The sequence below is a fragment of the Sciurus carolinensis genome, chromosome 1 (assembly GCF_902686445.1).
Source record: "Sciurus carolinensis chromosome 1, mSciCar1.2, whole genome shotgun sequence".
Lineage (NCBI taxonomy): Eukaryota > Metazoa > Chordata > Mammalia > Rodentia > Sciuridae > Sciurus > Sciurus carolinensis.
In genome coordinates, this window is record NC_062213.1 from 178849395 (window position 1) to 178862167 (window position 12773).

Consider the following 12773-nt stretch of genomic DNA (forward strand, 5'->3'; position numbering starts at 1 on the left):
ATGTGGTCTCCAGCATTTCTTCAGATACTCCTTCCCAGCCAGCTGTGAGAATGACTTTGAATGCTCAGTCAGCCCCCCATGGTCCAGGTTGGGCTCCCCTGTCTCACGCAAAGGCTACCTTGCCCCTGACTCTTCAGGGCTAAGCCTCCAGGTTGGAAGCCCCAAAGTGTGGAGGCTGACCTAAGGTAAGTATTGATCCCCCACTTATGCAGCAGTCTTAGGCTGACCGTCCTGGGTGGAGGGACAGCCATTCAGGATCTGGATTCCTGTCACTTTATCTTATTCTCTGCCTTCCCACGGGGCATGTCCTCAATGGCAAGGTCAAAGTTAAAATACTCAAACGTCAAATGCTAAATTTAAATTCAAGTACTCTTGGCTTCTTAAATTCTGTAAGCCAACAGATTTTAGGTTTATTAAATGTGTTTTTATAAATTGCTGGTAAGTGGAAAGTCAGTTTAAGATGGCTTTGTTTCTGTGTCTTGACTAAAAACAAGATGATTAAGGGTTAAAATTCTACTTACATGTGTTGTTCTACATACAAGGAACAAAAACAACTAGTTTTGGTGAAAAAACTAAAGACAAACATACAGTATTTTATTTCATTAAAAAAGAGTGGCAGATGTGACCCTACAATATGTACAGTATGTACAACCAGAAAAATGAGAAATTATGCTTCATTTATTATTTATTAAAATGCATATATGTATTCTACTGTCATGTATAACTAATGAGAACAGATTTAAAATTTCTAAAAATTAAAAAAAGATTCCCCTTTATCCCTAAGGACTTGAGCATATATTTCCTAAAACATATGAACATTCTTTCATAACCCCATACATTACCCATATCAAGAAATTAATATTAATACAATAGTATTATTTAAATTATTTACAATAGTATTATTTTACCAATTTTCCCAAGATTGTTCTTTATACCCAAAGAGATGAAAAAATTGATCTCAACTCCAATCCAAGATTATATGTTGTCCTCTCTCTTTAGATTCCTTCAATTAAAAGAGTTCTTCAGGCTTTGTCTGTCTTTCATGAGACCAATATTTTTGAAAAATAAAAGTGGTGCACACCTGTAATCCCAGTGGCTCAGAGGCTGAGGTAGGAGGATAGCATGTTCAGAGCCAGCCTCAGCAATGTCAAGATGCTAAGCAATGCAGCAAGACCCTGTCTCAAAATAAAAAATAAATAGGGCTGGGGATGTGACTCTGTGGTTAAGTACCCCTGGGTTCAATCCCTGGTACAAAAAAAAAAAAAAAAAAAAAAAAAGGCCATTTATTTAATAGATTATCCTCCATTTGGGTTTGTCTGTTGTTTCCTCACCGTTAGTTCGATTCAGGCCATGCATCTGTGACAGGAATAGCACAGAGGTGTGATACTGTGTCCTTCTTTGGTACACACATCAGGAGATAGGTGCTATCAGTTTGTCCCATTTGTCCCTTGTGATGTTAACTTTGGTGGGTTCCAGTGAGGTCTGACAAACCTCTCCACTGTTAATTTACTATTTTTGTCTTTTAAATCACTATTTTGTGGGAGATACTTTGAGATTGTGTAAATACCTCATTCCTCATTAAAAAAAGAGTAATTTCATATACATTCATAAATTTTTAAGGACTGTTTCAAATTATGAATTCAAAAGATCAATAACAAGAATTAAAATATAAGAAAGTTATAAAAATATATTTTCTTAATAAAGAAAAATAATTCTGAAAGTTTTGGGTATGGTAAAGAAATTTTTTTTTTTTTTTTTTTTTTAATCGTGCTGAGGATTGAACCCAGGGCCTTGTGCTTGTGAGGCACGCACTCTACCAACTGAGCTGTCTCCCCAGCCCCTAAAGTAATATTTTTTGTCCTAAAGTTCAAAATAAAGAGTGAGACAGGACAAAGCTAAGAATGTAAACAAGTTGTAGAATGTCTAAGTAAGTTACAGAAGGTTTGTAAAAGGTAAATTCCAAAAAGTTTGTGTGTAATTCAGTGGCATATTCTCAATACAGTCAGTTGAAGTTATTTAAGGAGTTCTCTAAGGTCAAATTTTAAGGTATCAATATAAAAGTCTAACTCTCTATTCTTAAAAATTACAAGATTTTCTTCAAACATTGATCTGATCTTATTTATCAAGATAGCATCTTGTGTCTATTAGGTTTTATTGAAACCTAATATTTATTTTTAGTGAAACTAAGTCCTAAAGGAATTAGGGTTCATACCTATTTCAAAGTCTTTTGAATGACTGTTTTATAGCTCTGGTTAAATAGAAAAACTGATATTTTAGGATATTACAATAGAGTTGACACCCTGAATTTATATGACTAGAGATATGTATGCAAATGAAACCAAATATGTTTGTCTGAGGTTTGTCTAAGTGTTATGCAAAAATTTATAAAATGAAAGCTATGTAGGTTTAAATACAGGAATGGTAACCAATGAAGGTTCTCTCTTATATGTTATGTCTGACATCAAAGGGCCACAGTGCCATTTAGAAACCTGGCTTACAACTGTTTGCTTTAACTACATAAATGTTCGTTGTTATATAAATGAGATGCATTTATACATCAGATAATAAGTCTATTTCTGATATCTCACTGAGTTAAGACTCTGCCTTTCACCTTACTTCATGTTAGAATGGCTCCAAAGTACACCAGAATTAAACTCATTTAAAGTTATGTTCAAAAGATAGATTTTTGTTATAAAGATTACTGTGATCTCAAAATAAACAAGGGATATCATGCAAAACTAAGAGAAGTCTTGGGTGAATTATAAAAGACATTTAAGGTTGTAAGAGAATTGTATAAAGAAAACAAAATTTGTAAAGGATTTCATATGAGATGAGTTAAAAAAATTAATGAGTCTTTGTAGAGGCAAACTAGATATCAAATATACCTTAGTGCTATTATAGAAACTACATCTCTTGGTTCAAAGTTGTTACACAAACTAAATCCTCATACAACTTTATAAATGTTGCCTGATTGTATTTTACAAAATTACTACTTCTAACAAAACAACCTGAGCTAATTTAAGACAATAAACCATTAACTATAGGACAGATAGGATACAATGCTGAATTTTAGTACTAATATTGACCCCAATAAATTAAAAAGGGTAACTACAAAATTATAGTCATTAATATTAAAACCGGGTACTCCTACTTCAAAATAGTGAAACTGGCCTGCTGGATATTTAATCCCCAAAACTTGTAGACCAAAGTCGAGGAAGTAAAAGGGCTAAGAAAAAGCAGCCAATATTTTGACCCTTGACCTCTAAGGTCAGCTGGAACTCAGGGAATGATGGGATTTCTCTAAGGGCCCTGCAACACTAGTGAGTCACTTCACTTTCTGATCAGGCAGATTGTGAGGACCCTGGAAAACAGGAAATCAACTAGAGAACATTCCGCAAAGATGAGGGTCATTGAAAAGGGGAATTGACAATTCCCTGAAGCTTCTGAGAGAAGCTCCCTATGGTCAGCAAGACTCTGATCTGTCCTGACAGATGGCATGACTGGTAGAGGAAATCTAAAGGAGCCAAGAGGTTTCTCAAATGTTTCCAAGAGTTATCCCTGACAAATCTCAGCTGACTCTTAATGGTAGAGAGGAGCAGTCAATTTTTTGACCAACTTGGTCTTGAACACCTGGCAGCAAAGTATAACCAAATATAGTCAGACAGGGACATTTTAAAAGGCAATGGCTTTTTAATGTAACATAAGATATACACTATGTCAGTCCTCCCCAAAGTAAGTAAAACTGGGAGGCTATAAAGAAAGGGCTCTTACACAGCAGTGTCTGATAACTACCACAAAAGATGCTGCCAGTGTGACAAATTTGTTCTAAGTCAATTTGAGACCTACAAATTTTCGTAACCTCCTACATAGGTAAGCTCAATTTGATTTTCACTGGTATGATTATTTAGCTCTGATATTTATCCCCCAGATTGGTATAATAGAAGTAATGTGGCACATGAGAGCCCTAACTGACTTTACCAAGAGAATCCTAAGTGACACAGTTAAAGGCATCCTTCTGCAAACACAGAGGTAACTCCAATGAGAAAGCTATTTTACAAAAATCAGATGGCATTCCACAGATCAGGGGGAGAACTGTGCCACGACAAAAATCAAAAGTTGTGTATATGTTTTTAACAACTTTGCTGATGTTTCTAAAACCTTAAATGGCCTCCACTCACAAATAAATGACATGTCAGACCACACTCTAAATTCTAACAAGTTACTATCTTCATGGTCTTCAGAGCCTGACTGATAACACTGATCGTTTTCGTGCTAATTGTTTGCAAAAATAATGCTTCACTGTCTTGTTTAGTGTTGTACTAGTACAATCCTTACCCTATGTATACCTTGTCCAGGCACCTGCCATCTGCTACCATGGACCTCTGTACTGCCCTGATGCATAAGACACCTGCAAAGTCTATCAAGCTCCAGATGGTCGGAGAGATGCAATCTGCCATGGAAGTATCACCTGACTTTTGAAGGGATCCATTAGGTAAGCGTCTGTAGGATGATGCTGACTGCTATTCCCCTCTCAACATCCCTTTTCATCCTGAAGAATTTAGAGCAGTCATCACCCAAATTCCCTAACAGCAGTTAGGGTTACTGCTCCAGAGGATAACTGACATGAGGAAGAAGAGATAAAGCTGGGAGGATAGGGAGATGGGCCCCTGGGTACCTTCCTGGGCAGTAGAGCACAAACAGTACTTGCAGATATTTGCTTAGTAACTTACAAAAAGGCTATTTTTAAATCAGGACCTACGTGACTGGGGTCCATGCCTCTCCAAAAAAGGAAAAATACCTGATTGATACTTTGATTGAATTAAAGGTTGCCTGAATATCTTGTGAACATTGAATGCCTTACCCAGGATTGAGCAGGAGGTTGACTTCCCTAAACCTATAACCCTTAGCCACTAGCCACTCTTTGGTATGCCTCTCTTGGGACCCCTCCCTCTTGGGAGCTCTGCTTTCTTTCTATTACTCTAATAAATCCTGCTACTTTGCTCTCACCCTTCTGTCTGTGGATTTTATTATTTAAATTCAAGAGACTATGAACCCAACCCCATGCTCCATGCTACACTCTCATCTCCCTGCCCGGGTTCTTAGGCCTCCAGACCTTACTCATTAGACATTACTCTAACTCAGTCCCTGAGGTCTTCCTGCATGCAGGACTTTCTGTGACTGCCAGACCCTGCTGGACCTGGGGTTACTGCCCCTCCCCTGAGCCCAATTCAGTTCAGTCTGTCTACACAACACTAATACAGGCCCTCTTGTTCCAGGCAATGTGCTAGATGTTGGGGTTCAGGAAAACCAAGCAGGCTGGGGAGGTTGCTCAGTGGTAGACTGCGTGCCAGCTGAGGTCCTGAGTGCTTCACCTACCTTCCTCAGTCCATCCTTACTGCAGCCTTTTGGGATTGTCTTCGTTCCATCCTACAGATGTGAAAACTGAGTCCAAGGATAAACACGCTCCAAAACCATCAGCTGTCGTCAGCAGAGATGGGGTTTGAACCCACATCTGTCTGGTTCCAAACTCTTCCAGTTGTCTGATGAGAGACCTCCCTACCCCAAGAGTCTGCAGTCAGTCTAGGAACTGGGCAGCTAAGGAAATACCTAACATACCTGCCAAGCACAACAATGAAAGTATGCAGAAGTAGGTAAGTGCTAGATGGTTTGTTTGCCTTCCCACTCACTGGAATGCATTGGAGTATTGTACAAAGGAGCCCCCAGTCATCCCCAGAGAGCTTACTTAAGGGGGAAATAAAATTCTACATTTTAAGCATCACTATTTTGAATCTTTTTACAGTCATAAAACTATTTAAACTCAGGACTTCCCAGTGTTTTTCACATCATGGGTGGGACATATGGAAAATGGCAGCATTTATGTAACACGTTAGGGTAAACTCAATTTTGAGAAAATCTAGGACTTGGTGAAAATACTAGTCACATTTTCTTTATAGTACAAAATTATGAAAAGACATGAAATACAAAGCACTTAGGAAGACAGTAAATGTTTAATTGGAATAAAACTTCCAAATAACATCTCTTCAAAATTTTATAAGAAATCAGCTTTTCTCACACTTTTTATGATAGATTTTTATTCTTGAACTGGCTACAAAATTCCTGATTGCCTTTGCTTCCTTCAAATTCACGATCATCGACATTGACAAGAAATTCTACTCAAGCGGACATTGCAAATGGCAGCAATATCTATCATATTCCTCCGACAGTCAGAAATGTCTTTCTTGTCCTTAATAGAATTAGGATCCTTTGAAATTTTCTTTAACAATGCTATTGTTCTCTGAATCTAAAAGTTCTGACTTTTCTTTCATGGATGACATATAATGTTGAATTCTTGTAATAATATAAAGGGCATTAGAATACAAGAGTACTTTTATATGTTGAGTATTTTTTAATTATGATGAAATTTTCTTCAAACATATACAAATACTGCTTTAACTACCAAATTGTTTTTCATAATCCTAATCCTTTAGGTTTTATATAATAGCTCCAATGTGGTAATAGGTAAACCATTTGTAATTTCATATCTGCAAAGGTAAATTTTTTCTTTAAATCTACAAACACTGTTAGCACATATCAATATTGTGTGAAGGGTTCCCCAGGCCACCCTCAAGCTCAATGATTTGCTGGGAATCACAGAACTCAAAACAATTGTTAAACTCCTGGTACAGTCTATGGCAGTGAATAGACACAGATTAAAGTCAGTAAAGGAAAAAGTGCCTGGGAGAGTCAGGGAGAAACAAACTCACATTTCATATTGTCCTTTAGTGGATTCATCTAATTCTTCCTACAATGGTGTGTGAAAACATGGTGGAAGTCTTGCTCCCTAGCCTTGGAGTTCAGGATTTTAAACTAGGGGTCAGTCACACAGGATGCAGAGCCTACATGGAAGACCTTAGCTACTCAGTGTTCAGCCCAGAACCCCAGGGGTCAAATTGAATAGCATTGTCCAAAGCCTGAGGCTCAGAAAATGCTTCTATCATGCAGGATAGTCCAAGGGCTCAGGAGGTATCTTCCAGGAGCTGAACAGGCTAGTTCATTTGGAATGTGCAGGTTTTGGGAAAGGCAGATCTACTTACTTAATCTTTACATATATACTTTCATCATATGATTCTTAAAATTGTTGATTAGTTTCATTCAGAGACTCAAAATTAAGATTTTGAAACTAATTACTATCCTTCAAAGAATTGCAAGGTGAGAGTGAGTTCCAATTTTTAAATTTTATTTTTACTTTTTAAGATCCTAAACTTTGGACAAAATTGTTCTTTGGGCACTCAACCCATTTCTGAATGAAACAGCAGAGAACGGTTTTATTCTTGTATTTCTTCTCACGATGCTGAACACAGGGCTGAGAGACGTGGATCTAAATTCACTATTTTGATCACAGCACTTATTGTGGAATTCAGATCTCCATGGAAACCTTAACAAACAAGGTTTACATACAAGAGACAATGGCTTGTCTGTAAATACAAGGAAGTGTTGCTTAAATCCCAGGATCTTTAAAATGAACTTGGGACTCCTTGATGCTTGTTGTCACCACAGCCACCCAGAGGAACACAGGCTCACCCAATGTTGTCATAGATCTTAACCAACCTGCTCATTTACCTGACTACTCCCTCTGCACTGGGTTCTGAGCATTCTGCTGTTACTTCCAGCAGTCCATAATTACCATGCTGGTAGATTCATTGCTGCCATGAGCTCTCTTTTGATTTTCTGAATTAAATTTGGTTCTGTCAACTGAGATGTTTTCAATGCATCAGTAGGATTGTTTTGAAATAGAAACTTTTCTATTTTCTTCTTCAGTCCCAAACGTAGTATTGGTGATTTTCATGTGAGCTGGTAAAATGAGCAATTAAGCAATTTGGGTGAAATATTTTGACTTCAAGTCAATAGAGGCAGAAGATTGCAACCAATTTCCTGAGTTCTACCTGAATCAAGATTTGTAACAGAGTTCATTAAAGAACATAATGTTAAGTGAAAAGAGTCATGAGAGATATTTTGCAATGACAGACATTTGCCATAGCTAAGTATTTTCCTGCGATAGTGGAAATGTTTGCAGATTTGTGTATGGTGTACAGTTAGATGCAGACGGAGATGGCCTGGTCACCTTGCTTCACGTCCCAAGACAAAGGACTTGTGGGCCAAGACATAGAACTAGAGGGTCCCAGAGTACAGTGGAGGACCACCCTTGGTATATTTATTGCCCATTGAATGACATTTTTTGGAGTACAGTGTTTAGTCATTTTGATGACTTCTCCATTCCAATCAAAAAGTTTCGCATTAAGGTGGGGAAAATTATCCATACAATTAAATCTATCTAAACACAAAATACTTACAGTTTCAATGGGCCTTTTATACCTTTGGGCATTCTGCATTTCTAAAAATGTTTTATACACATTTTATTGTATTTATTTATTATCTCTTTTTAAAATACAGTAAACAAAACAGGGAGTATCAAGACACTGGTTTTCATTTAGCTTAGTAATTAAAATTCTGAACATTCACCACATTTAAAGATTATGCATGCTCAAGGATGATAAAAATTATTGTGAAATCTGATTTTCAGGAGCTATAAAGTTTCAGTCTCCTAATTGATTTTAATTAATATGCTTTCAACTGTTTTTGGTCTTAGATGATAGTTTTTAAATTTTTTTTTTTTAATTTTCAAGTATTTTTATTGAGACATAAAATGCATTTGGTAAGGTGTGTACAGAGCATGAATCTACAGCACACACTTGGGTGAATTTTTACTTATCTACATCCCAGAGTCAAATAGAAACCTTTTCTGTTCTTCCAGGTGGCCTCATCCTCTTGCCTGCAATCACAGATCTCATGATAGCCATAGGTTAGTAGTGTCTGCTCCACATGTCACATAAACAGAATCACGCAGCATGGGCTCGCTTATTTGACTTTTTTCACTTGGCATCAGGTTCAAAAACTTGGTCCTGGTTGTGGCCCGTGGCAGTAGCATGTTTCTTTTTACTACCAAGTAGCACTCTGCTATGTGGAAACATCTTGGTTTCTTTTTTTTTTTTTTTTTTTTAGAGTGGAAAATGCAGCTTTATTAAAGAAAAGGAAAAGCAGACTTCTCCCGGGTGGAAGAAGGGGACCCAAAGGCGGAATCCATGGGATGAGCAAATCTTGTCCTTTTTATGGGTTTCATTCTCCCATCTCTTTTCCCCCTTATCTCCTCCCTTCCTGCCCACCGGATTAGGCCTGGTTTTGAAATGTAAAAAGCGAAAAGCGGATGGGGCAGAGGGAGGGTCAAGGTGTCTCAGACAGGCAAGGGCCCAGGGGGCATTGATTAGCACCTTCTTGCCTGCAGTCTCTGGCAAGGGCAGGTAAATCTGGTTATCAATGGGTTCTGCAGGTCCTTGACATTCCATTCTCCCATGGCAGTCTCCAACTTCCAGAGGCGGATGGCTTGATGGCCTCTATTTTCTCGATCTGACCCGATTTCCTATTTCTACACTAACTGCCTGTCCTTAATTCTGGCTTCATTCCCCCCTTTAGCTATAGGAACTCCTAACTGCTTTAAGGAAAAGGGGGCGTCGGTCGTTCTGGCTGCTTCGAAGCTGAAAGGGGGCAGCGAGGGGTAAAGCAGTTTGGAGTTCCTTTTTTAAAAATCGGGTCAATTGAGGGGTCCAAGGTAGAAGTTTGGTTGGGGAAGAGCAGGTTGTAAAGTCATCTGGGGGTGGGTGCTTCTATGATAGAAGAACAAAAAGACATGAGTACTGAAATGAGATTAGTACAAAGTAAATGTTGCAGCATCTGGAACATGCCACTGAGTATCATGAAAATGACAGAAGTCAATCTCTCACCAGGCGGTGGAAGAACTGAGAAATTGTTCCCATAACTAGGCCTAGCAAAGGCTGGAGAGGACAAGGCCTTTATTTGGGGACTTTAACCTTGTCCAGGTTATCAGGAATGTAAACACAACATTTAACTCTTAATGTCATAAATGTCCCAAAAAAATATAGTTAAGCTACTTAATGTCATCTGATTTTTGTAAAATATCCCTTTATTGGTATAACCTGTGTTTAGTAGAGAGCTCTATACTTCTGTTACTTAGGGCTAGATAATCATACGAGCAAACATAGATTAAGTCTACCTGTGTAGCCTAGGAAGGTCTGCAGGTCTTAAACTGACTAAAAACTTCTGACTCTGACAGTTTCTCTTGATAGTTATCAGGCACATTTGCTGAAGAATCTTTCTTTCATTAGTTTACCCAATTTGAATTGAATCTTTAAATCATGTGAATTAAAAGTATTTGGATCCATTTTTAAATTTTAATTTTAGGAGCGCTCAGTTTTGATACAGACAAAACATGACACCAGACAGCATGACATAAAAATAACACAAAATCAAAGGCCTTGTAACTTTATAGGTGAATCTCCATTGCAATGTAACAGATGTTCAAAAGCTGTAGTTGAATAAAAAAATAGAACTTATCAAAAAAATCATGAGCTCAAAAAATATATAGAATTAAAAAAAAACAAGAGTCCTGGAAAAATGATACGGCCGTTAATTACTTCAGTAAAGCACCATAAAATTTACTTTTGCTGGAGTTTAGGTAAGGCTCTTTTTACCTTTTTTTTCTTTGGGTTTGAGACCGGTCTCCTACTGAGAGCCTTTAGGCTTCCTATTTACATTTCAATGTAAGCCTTGACTGAGATCTGGAAGGATCTAACAGGTTTTAACAGAAACCTTGTGCCTAGGGTATTTTAGTCATTTCATTAGGACAGGTTGGATGTCAAAGAAAATTATGAGACCTTATTTTCCATTTCTTTTGAGAATGAAGCTACTTTGCTAAGTTCCTCACTGAGATATGCCATTGGTTATTGAGTTGCCTATGGCTGTGTATCCAGGATTTATTTTCCCCTTTGTGACAAACAGGTTAAATCTTGCTTCATAGGTAAGCTGAGGACAGGAGCTTGAAGTAAGGCCCCTTCCTGGGGCAGAATATTGTCCTATGGTGGCTATTTCCTGTAGTATTGAACCTTGGCGTAAATCTCGCTGGGGCCTCCAAATCTGATACCGCCGTTTACCGGTGACGAGTCCTGCTTCCTCAGGTGTTGAAGTATAACGCCGGAGAAGCACGCCGAGGCAAATGTAGAGTGGAAAATGCAGCTTTATTAAAGAAAAGGAAAAGCAGACTTCTCCCGGGTGGAAGAAGGGGACCCAAAGGCGGAATCCCCATCTTGGTTTCTTTATTCATTCATCAGTTGGTGAGCATTTGGGTCATTTCCAGTTTGGGACCATTATGAACAAAGCTGCAGCATCCATACTTGGCCATCTGCACTCATTGCCATGGGGTAAGTAAACACCCAGAACTAAAGCCAGGAGGCAGAGCGTGCACATGTTTAACTTGAGAGACATTTTCTCATTTTAAAAAGCAAACAATAGAAGCCGGGGCAGGGAGGGCGGGTGGGGGAGGGGGGAAGCCCAGTGGGAGAGCGCTTGCCTAACACAGGAGGCCCTGGGTTCAATCCCCCACACAGCAAGACAGCCACAACAGTAACAAAAACAAATAATACTTCATCCTAGGCTCCATCAAGAATCAAACTGCATTCAACATTAAAAATCAAGTCACTCACCACGTCAAGAAAGAACAATTGAAAAAAAATAACAAAATAAGTTGTTTTCTGTATGGAAACCCTTGCCACAAAATAATAATGATGATGATATTCATACTTCTGTGTTAGAAAAATAGGAGAAAAGTAAGTTAAAGCACTGCCACTATCTTGCACGTACTTGAAAAATGAAGAAGACTGTTACAGACCAGGATCATAACTAGACTACCTGCGATTATTTGACAGGCAGCCGTGTGGACTATGATACAATGTGAACATGACCAAGTCTTTCTGGCTAAAGGATCTGGAGTAAAATCTTAGCTGCCAAAGTAATTATTATGGAATTCAGGAGGCTTACACAGGGAACCAGTAACAGTATTCAAACATCTTTTTGAGGTTGTGGATTTTTGAGTGGTCGGGCAGGTCAGCATGTGTAAAACTCACTCCTGGTGTGCCAAGTGCACAGCTGTGTCTTAACCAGTAGAAAGACAAATTCCAAGACAAAACATCTGTGGTCAAACAATTTTGGAAGAGTCTGTGCCAAAGTTCAACTTCAGATTAACACTGCAGCAATTCTCAGAACCCTTTAAAATGCCAATACTTGTGCAGATGATTACATGACCTGTGTAACTAACTCTACATCATGTACAATCAGATGAATGAGAAGTTATACTTCATTTATGTATGATGTGTCAAAAATGCATTCTACGGTCATGTATAACATTCTACAGTCATTTAGAACAAATTAAAAAATATTTTTAAAAATGCCAATGCTGCTGGGCATGGTGTGCACACCTGTAATCCTAGTGACTCGGGAGGCTGAGGCAGGAGGATCACAAGTTTGAGGCCAGTCTCAGCAACTAAGGGAGGTCCTAAGCAACTTAGTGAGAACCTGTCTCAAAATAAAATAAAAAGGAAATGGATTGGGAATGTAGCCTAGTGGTAAAACACCTCTGTGTTCAATCCCCAGTAGAAAGAAAGAAAGAAAGGAAGGAAGGAGGGAGGGAAGGGAAGGGAAGGGAAGGGAAGGGAAGGGGAGGGGAGGGGAGGGGAGGGGAGGGGAGGGAAGGGGAAAGGCCAATGTCCACAATGAATTCTTTGGGGTCTCCAAACGAAAGTGGACAAAGCACAGAAACTTAAAGCTCATGTAAGCAATTATTCAATAAACATATTGAAATGTTCAAT

The 12773-nt window shown here is 38.4% G+C and overlaps 1 long non-coding RNA gene across 1 annotated transcript; it reads left to right on the plus strand.

The window, feature by feature from the left end:
- Window positions 1–12266, plus strand: LOC124960562 (uncharacterized). The gene is made up of 5 exons (XR_007104099.1): window positions 1–185; window positions 4356–4492; window positions 5434–5651; window positions 11241–11330; window positions 11563–12266. It is a non-coding gene; the product is annotated as an uncharacterized LOC124960562 (long non-coding RNA).
- The last annotated feature ends 507 nt before the right edge of the window (window positions 12267–12773 follow it).